This window comes from Geospiza fortis, unplaced genomic scaffold (genome assembly GCF_000277835.1).
Source record: "Geospiza fortis unplaced genomic scaffold, GeoFor_1.0 scaffold488, whole genome shotgun sequence".
In the NCBI taxonomy this organism is placed as follows: Eukaryota; Metazoa; Chordata; class Aves; order Passeriformes; family Thraupidae; genus Geospiza; species Geospiza fortis.
In genome coordinates this window covers 3,375,789-3,383,654 of record NW_005054365.1, presented here as the reverse complement: position 1 = coordinate 3,383,654, position 7,866 = coordinate 3,375,789, and positions in this window count along the sequence as shown.

Here is a 7,866-nt window from a genome sequence, read left to right as displayed (position 1 = left end):
TCACTGGTGAGAGCAAACAAAATTTTTACAGAAATACCTGCCCACTGCAGAGAGTGGAGATAGTATTTGAATTTTCACTTCTTGAAACTTTTGAAAAATGTGTTACTTACCTGTAATAGTTTTGTAACAGGTGTTTTACACACAAATTACAAGGTGTGCCTGACCCAGCCTTCTTCCCTTCTGACAGTGTTTACTAATTGGATTAAAGAATTTATTTCTGCATGTACTCCAAAAAACACTAGCTGTATTTGAGTGCTGACCTTTTCTTAGGGTGTTGGATTGTAAGAGTAAGGATAGAGGTACCTTTCTTCATGATTAAATTTTTTCATAATTGCCTGCACACCACCTCTCCTCCCCTCTGTGACAGGATGTTTTTGTGAAACTGATGCTGTCATTCTGCTCTCAGATTGGTAGGCTTGGTGCAGTATTTATTTCATAACTTGTTACGTAGGAATTTCAAAATAAAAGTGATCTTCATATTTTTTGTAGCTTTAAATTTTCTTGACTCTTGATAAATTTTGTAGGTAGAGAGGCTTTTGAACCTTCGGAGAGATTTGGCCACAAGTATCATGTTTTAGCATGGGTGTGTAATTGCCTGCACTAAAAATGAACAAAATTGAGGACTCTGTAATTGATCTTGTAGGATTTTGTGTTAATAGACTAGAGATATGTTTTATTGCATAAATTGCTTTTTTTTTGTAAATTGGACAAAGAAATCTGTAAATGCTCTAAATGCTTACTTAGCTGTAAAAGTTAAACAGAAGCTCTCTGAACTTGTGAAATGCCTTAAGAGAAAGGCATTTCACATGCAGGATTCAGCAAATCTTCCTCAAGAGGTTTGACATGTACCTGCTGCCCTGCCCTGCCAGAGCATGGTGACTGAGGGAATAGAGGACAAAAAGCTTCATTTAGATTGGCTGTGTCACTAATGGGTATGTGCTAATGGAAAGGCCAATACATGTTGGGTGGAAATATGATAATTTTGGGGTCTAGTTTGCCACAAGCCTGTATTTACTTATTGGTGTTTGAGGCTGTCTCGTAACTTCTTAACATTTTTTAGAGCATTCTGTATCAGAAGTTTCTGTTGTGAGGTGAAAGGTTGGAGTGGCGTTTTTGTGTAAATTATTTTTGATCTCTTATAACTATACAGAAAAGCAACTTGAACAAGCTTGTCCTCCTTGTTTTTGTCCTCCTGTGAGTCAGTAGTTGCAGTTCAGGACAGGGCTTTGAAGGCGACCTGTGAAGGTGACTAGTAGTTCACTTGAAGTAAGGTATTTTGAGATTAGTAAATGGGCATCTCCTTAACAAAATTACTAGATTTAGTGATCAGAAATTAGCACAGTGGATCACCAATAACCTGGAGTTTATAGAGTGTATAAAAATGTGTTAGTTTTCTGAGATGGCACTGAGAACATGATCAGTACATCTCAGTCTCATTTATAGAATTTAGGTTTTCATTTTTCTGTCATCTCCTTTCAGAGCATTTATTAAAATGTGACACACTGCGTAGGGTGAACTGTCAAAGACAATAGCATCCCTTGTTGAGCAGTTTGGGGAAGCACCACAACATCCGGGCTCACTCACATTGGAATTCTTCTGCTTGAAATACTCTGCCTCACCATGAAGGTTTTGAAAAATCCCTTCTTCAGCTGTGAGCAGAACAACTGTACTGTAGGTGGGACATGAAGGAAGCAGATTGTGCTCTTCAGAATTAGGCTTTTATTGATGACTGACTCCCACGAAAATGTTGTGGAAAAGGAACTGGAGCAGAAAACATAGCATTGTCACTCGTTTTTTCAGCTGCTTGCCTTCCCTGTGAGGGGCCTTCTTTGCCTGCACTAAATCTGTTGAGATTGATCACTTCTGCTGCGTGCAAGTCTCTACAGGCTTCAGTGGAACCCAGAAGGACCATTCTGATGTTACTGCACTGCTGATCGATTCAGGTCCTTACTGAAGGGGAAGGCACTAGAACAGAGCAGGAGAACCGAAAGAGATGCTGTGTTTGTTCATCCAGCTGAGTAAACAGTGAGCAAGTCAGATAATTTATGTTGAGAGCTGCCTAAAGACCTTAAGATGTTTTTTTTAATTTTATTGTTCTTGTTCTTAGACATTGTGGGGACCACTTCATAATTCTGTTGCATTTCTTACTGCCATCCAAAAATGCTTCTGTCCTGATGTGCTGAGCTTTACAGGAAGATGTTTTGGTACCTGGTGAATAGTTAGTGTGCTGGGCTACTGCAAAAATAGAAATAGGTTAGAGGGTTGTATCCCTGACAGTAGCCGTCGAACTTGACAGTGTCTGAAAAATAGTGGGTAGAGGAGAAACAGAGGATTATCTAGAAAGCTATGAGAGATGGTATTGATCTCCAAGCTGCAAAGATAGACCCTGTCATAATCAGCCAGGTTCTCTAAAAGAGCACTTATTTTGTGTTTGTCACAAAAGCAGCTTTTACTTCTCATAAAACTGTGGTTTTTGTGGTTTTGGTGTGTTTTTTTCTGGGGAGGAGAGGATTTGGTATGTATCTGAACAGTTTCAGCATGCAAAAGTAAAAGGGGTGGATAATGGGAACTGAAGAAAGGAGTGAAAGGAGTGGTTTCCAAAAAGGCAGTAGAAAAGGGTGAGGAAATTACATATCAGTGTAAAGTGAGCAGAAACAGTCTTTCCTGCATAACTCATTAACTTAAAAACAGAAGGAAGCTTTTCTAATTGGTCTTGAAGGATGTGTTTATTCAATTCTGAAATGTCCCAGGCTGCTTGGTTGTGGCTAATTGGTGTATCAGAGAAGGTGAATTTTAATAGTGGTTTGATACTGTTTGAAGATTGCTGAGCATTAAGTTATAACTGGAATATTCTGGCTCATTAACATGCTTAAAAAAAAAGACTATTTCAATGCTCTCTCCTGATCTAAAATGGCAAGAATTCCTAAATTCTGAGGATTGTAAAGATTTTTTTTTCGTGAAGATCTCTTTTACTGGCATGAATTGTTATTGCCAGGTATTTCTGCATCATTAGTTTTGCTTAGCAAAATCTTACCAGTTTAATTGGTAAAACCAAAATTCTTACAGTTTTGGACCTCTTTATGTGAGAATTAGTGAGTGATCTCTGAGTAAGAACGAAGTATTTGCGTAACTGCTTTTTGTCGTAGAAAGACAAAAATATCATTTCTTGGGGGATTTTTTCAGCCTTTTTAACAGCACCAAAACTTCCCCAAAAGAGTTCTCCAAGCAGTGCAGGTAAATAAACACTTAACATATCTGGAAAGCTGCAAAGTTGCTCAAAGAAATTGAGGCTGCCCCATCTGTGGAAGTGTTCCAGGCCAGGTTGGATGATGCTTGATGTCACCCTAGTTTTTTAAGATTTTCTAAGCCTTCTGGTATTGACATTCTTGTAGTGAACTTTCTCAGACACTTTCTGTAAACAACTGATTGTTTTGTCTTCTTTTATGGAGGAGGAGAAAGTTGATAGACTGTTGGTTTAACCAATGTCATTGGAGAGGTGTCATTGTCACCCTCCAATCCGCTGTCACTTTTGGAAAACTATAGATGTTAGAGTCAGAGAATAAACCTCTTCTTTCTTCCTTCACCTTGAGAAAGTAGTGTGCTTGTGTTCTTTTGTGTTGTATAGTGACAGCTTGGAGCAGTCTGGGACAATGGTGGCAGGTGTTGCTGCCCATGGACGGGGTGAAATGGGATGGCCTTTAAAGATCCCTTCCAAAACAAACCATTCTGTGAATCTATGGAATATTACTGTAACACGAGTGAGTAGTCAGAATTTGAATATATTGTGCAGACAGTAGAATTCAAATATTGGAGCTGAACAATACGTACTGTTAATTTAACTTCTCTGTTTTCTGTTGTATGGAGAATTATGTGTAAATATATTGCAGTAGTCTCATACCTCCGTGGCAAGAATTATCTTAGGATTTTGTGGGATGCTTTAATGTCTCATGGGTGAAAGATGGTCTGAAACCTGCAGTTCTTGGATACAAATAGGAGTCAACCAAAAACCTCAGTGCAGTGCTTTGGTAATACTGAATGAGCAGCATTACATCTCATGTTCTCATCTTTACAGTGATTTTGGCTCCTTTGCTTGGAAAGAAAACAATGCCCATAGTTCATAAAGCTGCAAACTATAAAGGTAACCAGAGTCCTGCTATGTATAGATATTAAATTTTTGTTAGGTTTTAAGATGTTTCCAGTATTTTCATGTAAGTGTGTTAAGGACTCAATCTAGCAACCAGATCTCAGATGACATTGTAAAATCATGTGCATGACCATCTCAAATTCTTACACTTTAAAGCAGTAATTAAAAGAAAATCCCACAGATACGTAATTTATATTATTCAAGATGTCTGCAGACTAAGCCAGATGATCATGGCAAGCGTAATTTTGGAAGGGGGCAGCTGGCTGTACTGGACAGATAAAATTCCAGGATTAGCAATTAAGTTGTGAGACCAGTAGGAGATATAATCCTGAAAGGAACTCTAATTACTTGTCTAAACTTGTTTAAATAGAAGATGTATAGAGGATGACAAATTTTTTCCCAAGTTCAGCAGTTCACATCTGTACCTTGAGTTACACTTAGGAGCTCACACATGGCATCTATGTATTGCTGAATTGCTTTTAACTTTCTTTCAGATGAAAAATTATGTTCTTGTAAGCCTTGTTAATAATTAATTCTAAAACTTCTAGAAGAAACAATAAACTTGGGATTTATACCTACCCCTAGCAATTTGAGATTGCAATGAGTCCTGATGTGCAAAACAAACTCCCTTGTGTTGCTCTAAAGCCTCTACTGCTGCATTATGGAGCCAAGTTCTGGGGCTAAACAGATGCTGGATTTAATAGAGAATGACACTTGCAGACCAGGCTGTGATTCTTTGGAGGTGTAATAATACTGAGTTAAACTAAATGAGTTGCTAGCAAGTAATGTCTGTTTGGGGTTTTTTGAGGGGGGAGTGGGGGGGGGCAGATAAGTAGATTAACTTTTTGTAAAATCTTATTTTAATGAACCATGCATTTGTTTATTTAATGTATTTCAAGGAAAAGTAAATCAGATTTCATTGGTAATTTACTGGTAGAGTGAGGACTGACTTTCCTGGAGTGAATTTCCTGTGATTTGGTGTTTATTGGAGCTGTCCCACTTCAGCATGTGAGGAAGCAGAAGCTGTTTAACCTTGTTTTTTGCAGTTTCTTTGGGATCCACTGGAGCAGCCTTTCTGTGCAGTGGGGGCTGTTAAGGGAAAATTGTGGATAAATAAATAAATGTTTTAAATGCTGCTTAAAGCATACTGTTGTAAATCTGTTCCAAGTGCTGATGAACTTTTTATATTATCCAATAGCTTGAACCTCTACTGTCTTAACCAGCATGTGGGCACAGAGGCAGTGCCTCTTAATCAAAAGGACTGTGGACATTCAAGTGGTTACATGTTTTATGTGAGTGATCTTTTCAGCTAAAGACAGCTGTTTCTAAAAGAAATATTTGATTTGACTGCCATTTAATTTAATATTATTTAGTAGCAGCTGAATTGGAAATGTGTTTGAGATCGTGAGTAGCATGTAATCAGCTAAGTTAAAGCTTTGGGGTTAATCTGTTACTGTTGTTAAAATGCCTGGAAATTAAATGTTGATTGTTTTTTTCTATTTTAAATTATTTTTAGACATTTTTTCCTGTAGGATATTCATGAACTCTGAAGGAGAGACTTGTTTCCTGGTCATTTGCTGGCTGGAGTTCCTCAGAAATGGCTTGCTTATGTAAAGCAGGGCCTGTGGTTCAGATTGTAGGAGCTGAAGGTGCTCAGGCTGCATCATGGAGTCATTGCAGAGCACTTCATCAAGCTTTGGGATAACACAAGTTCCTGATGGAAGGAGTTAGCTTCTTGTGTCTGTAAGAAGTCATCTACAGGAAGGATCAGTAGAACTTGCTGAGGTTTTTACTTCAGAGGGGTGTAGTGAGTGTAATGTACTAAGTAGAGGAAAGAAACCACCTGGGTTATAAGAGACAGAAAAAATCTGTATGTTTGTTCGATTGCTCCAAGATTTGTTGGCTCTTGAATGAGTGGAAGTCAAAGCTCATCAAGTCTCCTTATCTACAAACTACTGTCAGGTATTTAAAGCTCAAGCGAGCCGGATTATTTTGATATTTGGATGGCTTGATATTTATTTCATTTAGAGGAGAAAATAATCAGCCAGTGCCTTATTTTACTGTCACTTTGGGGAAGGTTTGTGGAATGAAAAATGTTCTCTGTGGTTTGGAGGGAGCCAGCTGGGCATTAGGGCTGGAGGGCTCACGAGGGGCTCCACAGCTTGTCATGTTGCTTGGGAGCATGGCTGTGGAACTGGGCATGTTCTTGGGCACTGTGATTTGACACTGACTCTGAAAACAGACAAATTTTGCTAAGACTTGCTGTTAAAGCCCTCCTTGTTTTGGATTTTGTCTTAATGGTGTTGAACCTGCTGGCATGGCATAGGAAATCTGGAAAGCAAATGTGATTCCTTTTCAAGAATTAGCTTGAAACCTGTTCCAGTTGCTGTCATATTTCTGGGAAGGTGATTTAAATGTGGGGGGCTTTGGGAGCTGCAGTGATCTGTAAGAGTAACTTGTAAATGGAGAATGTGGTGACTCATTTTAGGAGAGCAGGATAAGGGTTTTGGGCACTGTCAGTGCTCTGGCATGGAGAACTCAAGAGTTCCAGGTGGAGGTGGAGGCATTTGAAGGCAGGGCTCCAGCTGCCTCTTGGTTCTCTTCACCACTGGTTGTTTGTCTTGGAGCAAGTAAGCTGGAAAACATGAGCAGAGAATGGGAACTTGAAGCAGACACAGACTAGGCTTGTTTTTTCTCCAAGAAATAAAGGTTTAAATGTAGGGCCTTTAAGCCATTTAGAGGGACAGGGCTTGTGTCAAAATGTAGGTTCTGGGGCAACAGCATCACTGTTGGCTTTTGCAGTAGTGAACATGTTGCAGACACATCAGGTTGGATGGGGCTTGGAGCAACCTGGTCCAGTACAAGGTGTCCCTGCCTGTAGAGTCTCCTACAAATAAAATTTAGAAAATAATCACCATTTCCCCCCCCTTTTTTTTTTTTTTGTTAGGATTTTACATTTTAAAGATCTCTGTAATATTTTATATTCTACTCTATGACTGTGCTGGCCCTTTGTTGTTTCTGACGTATTTGTGTACTTTGCAGTTGCTCTAAATCTCAAATATGAATTCCATGATGACTCCTAATGGTACAGCTTTTTGTTTCTCTCTAGTAAGCTTTCTTCATATTTACACAGTTCTTTATTAATATTAATTGCTCTTAGAAGTATCTTTTCTGGAAGTAATTGCTTCTGTGAAGTTGATGAGTGTAAGAGTATCAGTATGGTCGTGATCCTTGTGTCTGATATCTTGTATCTGATAATTCGCATCTGTATCTTTGTAGAAACCAAGGGAAAAGTTGCTGCTGGGTAGTAGCTTACATCTTCTGATACAGCTGTGCCTTTTCTTATGTTTTCCGCCAGCTCAGGAGTTAGTATTTAGGTTGCAGTTCATGTTGCATGGCACTTTTATCTTGATGGCGATGCCTTTTTTCATACAAACTTTTAAACCAATCAGTCATGGTTATTTTGTCCCAAAAGGTTGAAGTTTATTGAAGTTGATGCCCGGGAAAGATGTGAAGTGCTTGGGATTATACCTGGGACATAGTCGATAGTATTGTGTTGGTTTCTTAGTTAATTAAATTCTTTATAAAAATGAGAAGCAGCATGAAGATTTTAAACCTTCTCATTCCTCACACAGATCAAGTACAACACATGTAATAAGAGGGTTTGGAGTGCCAGGTTCTGCAGTGTTCCATCAAAAAGCAGTTGTGTTTCTGATGTGTTC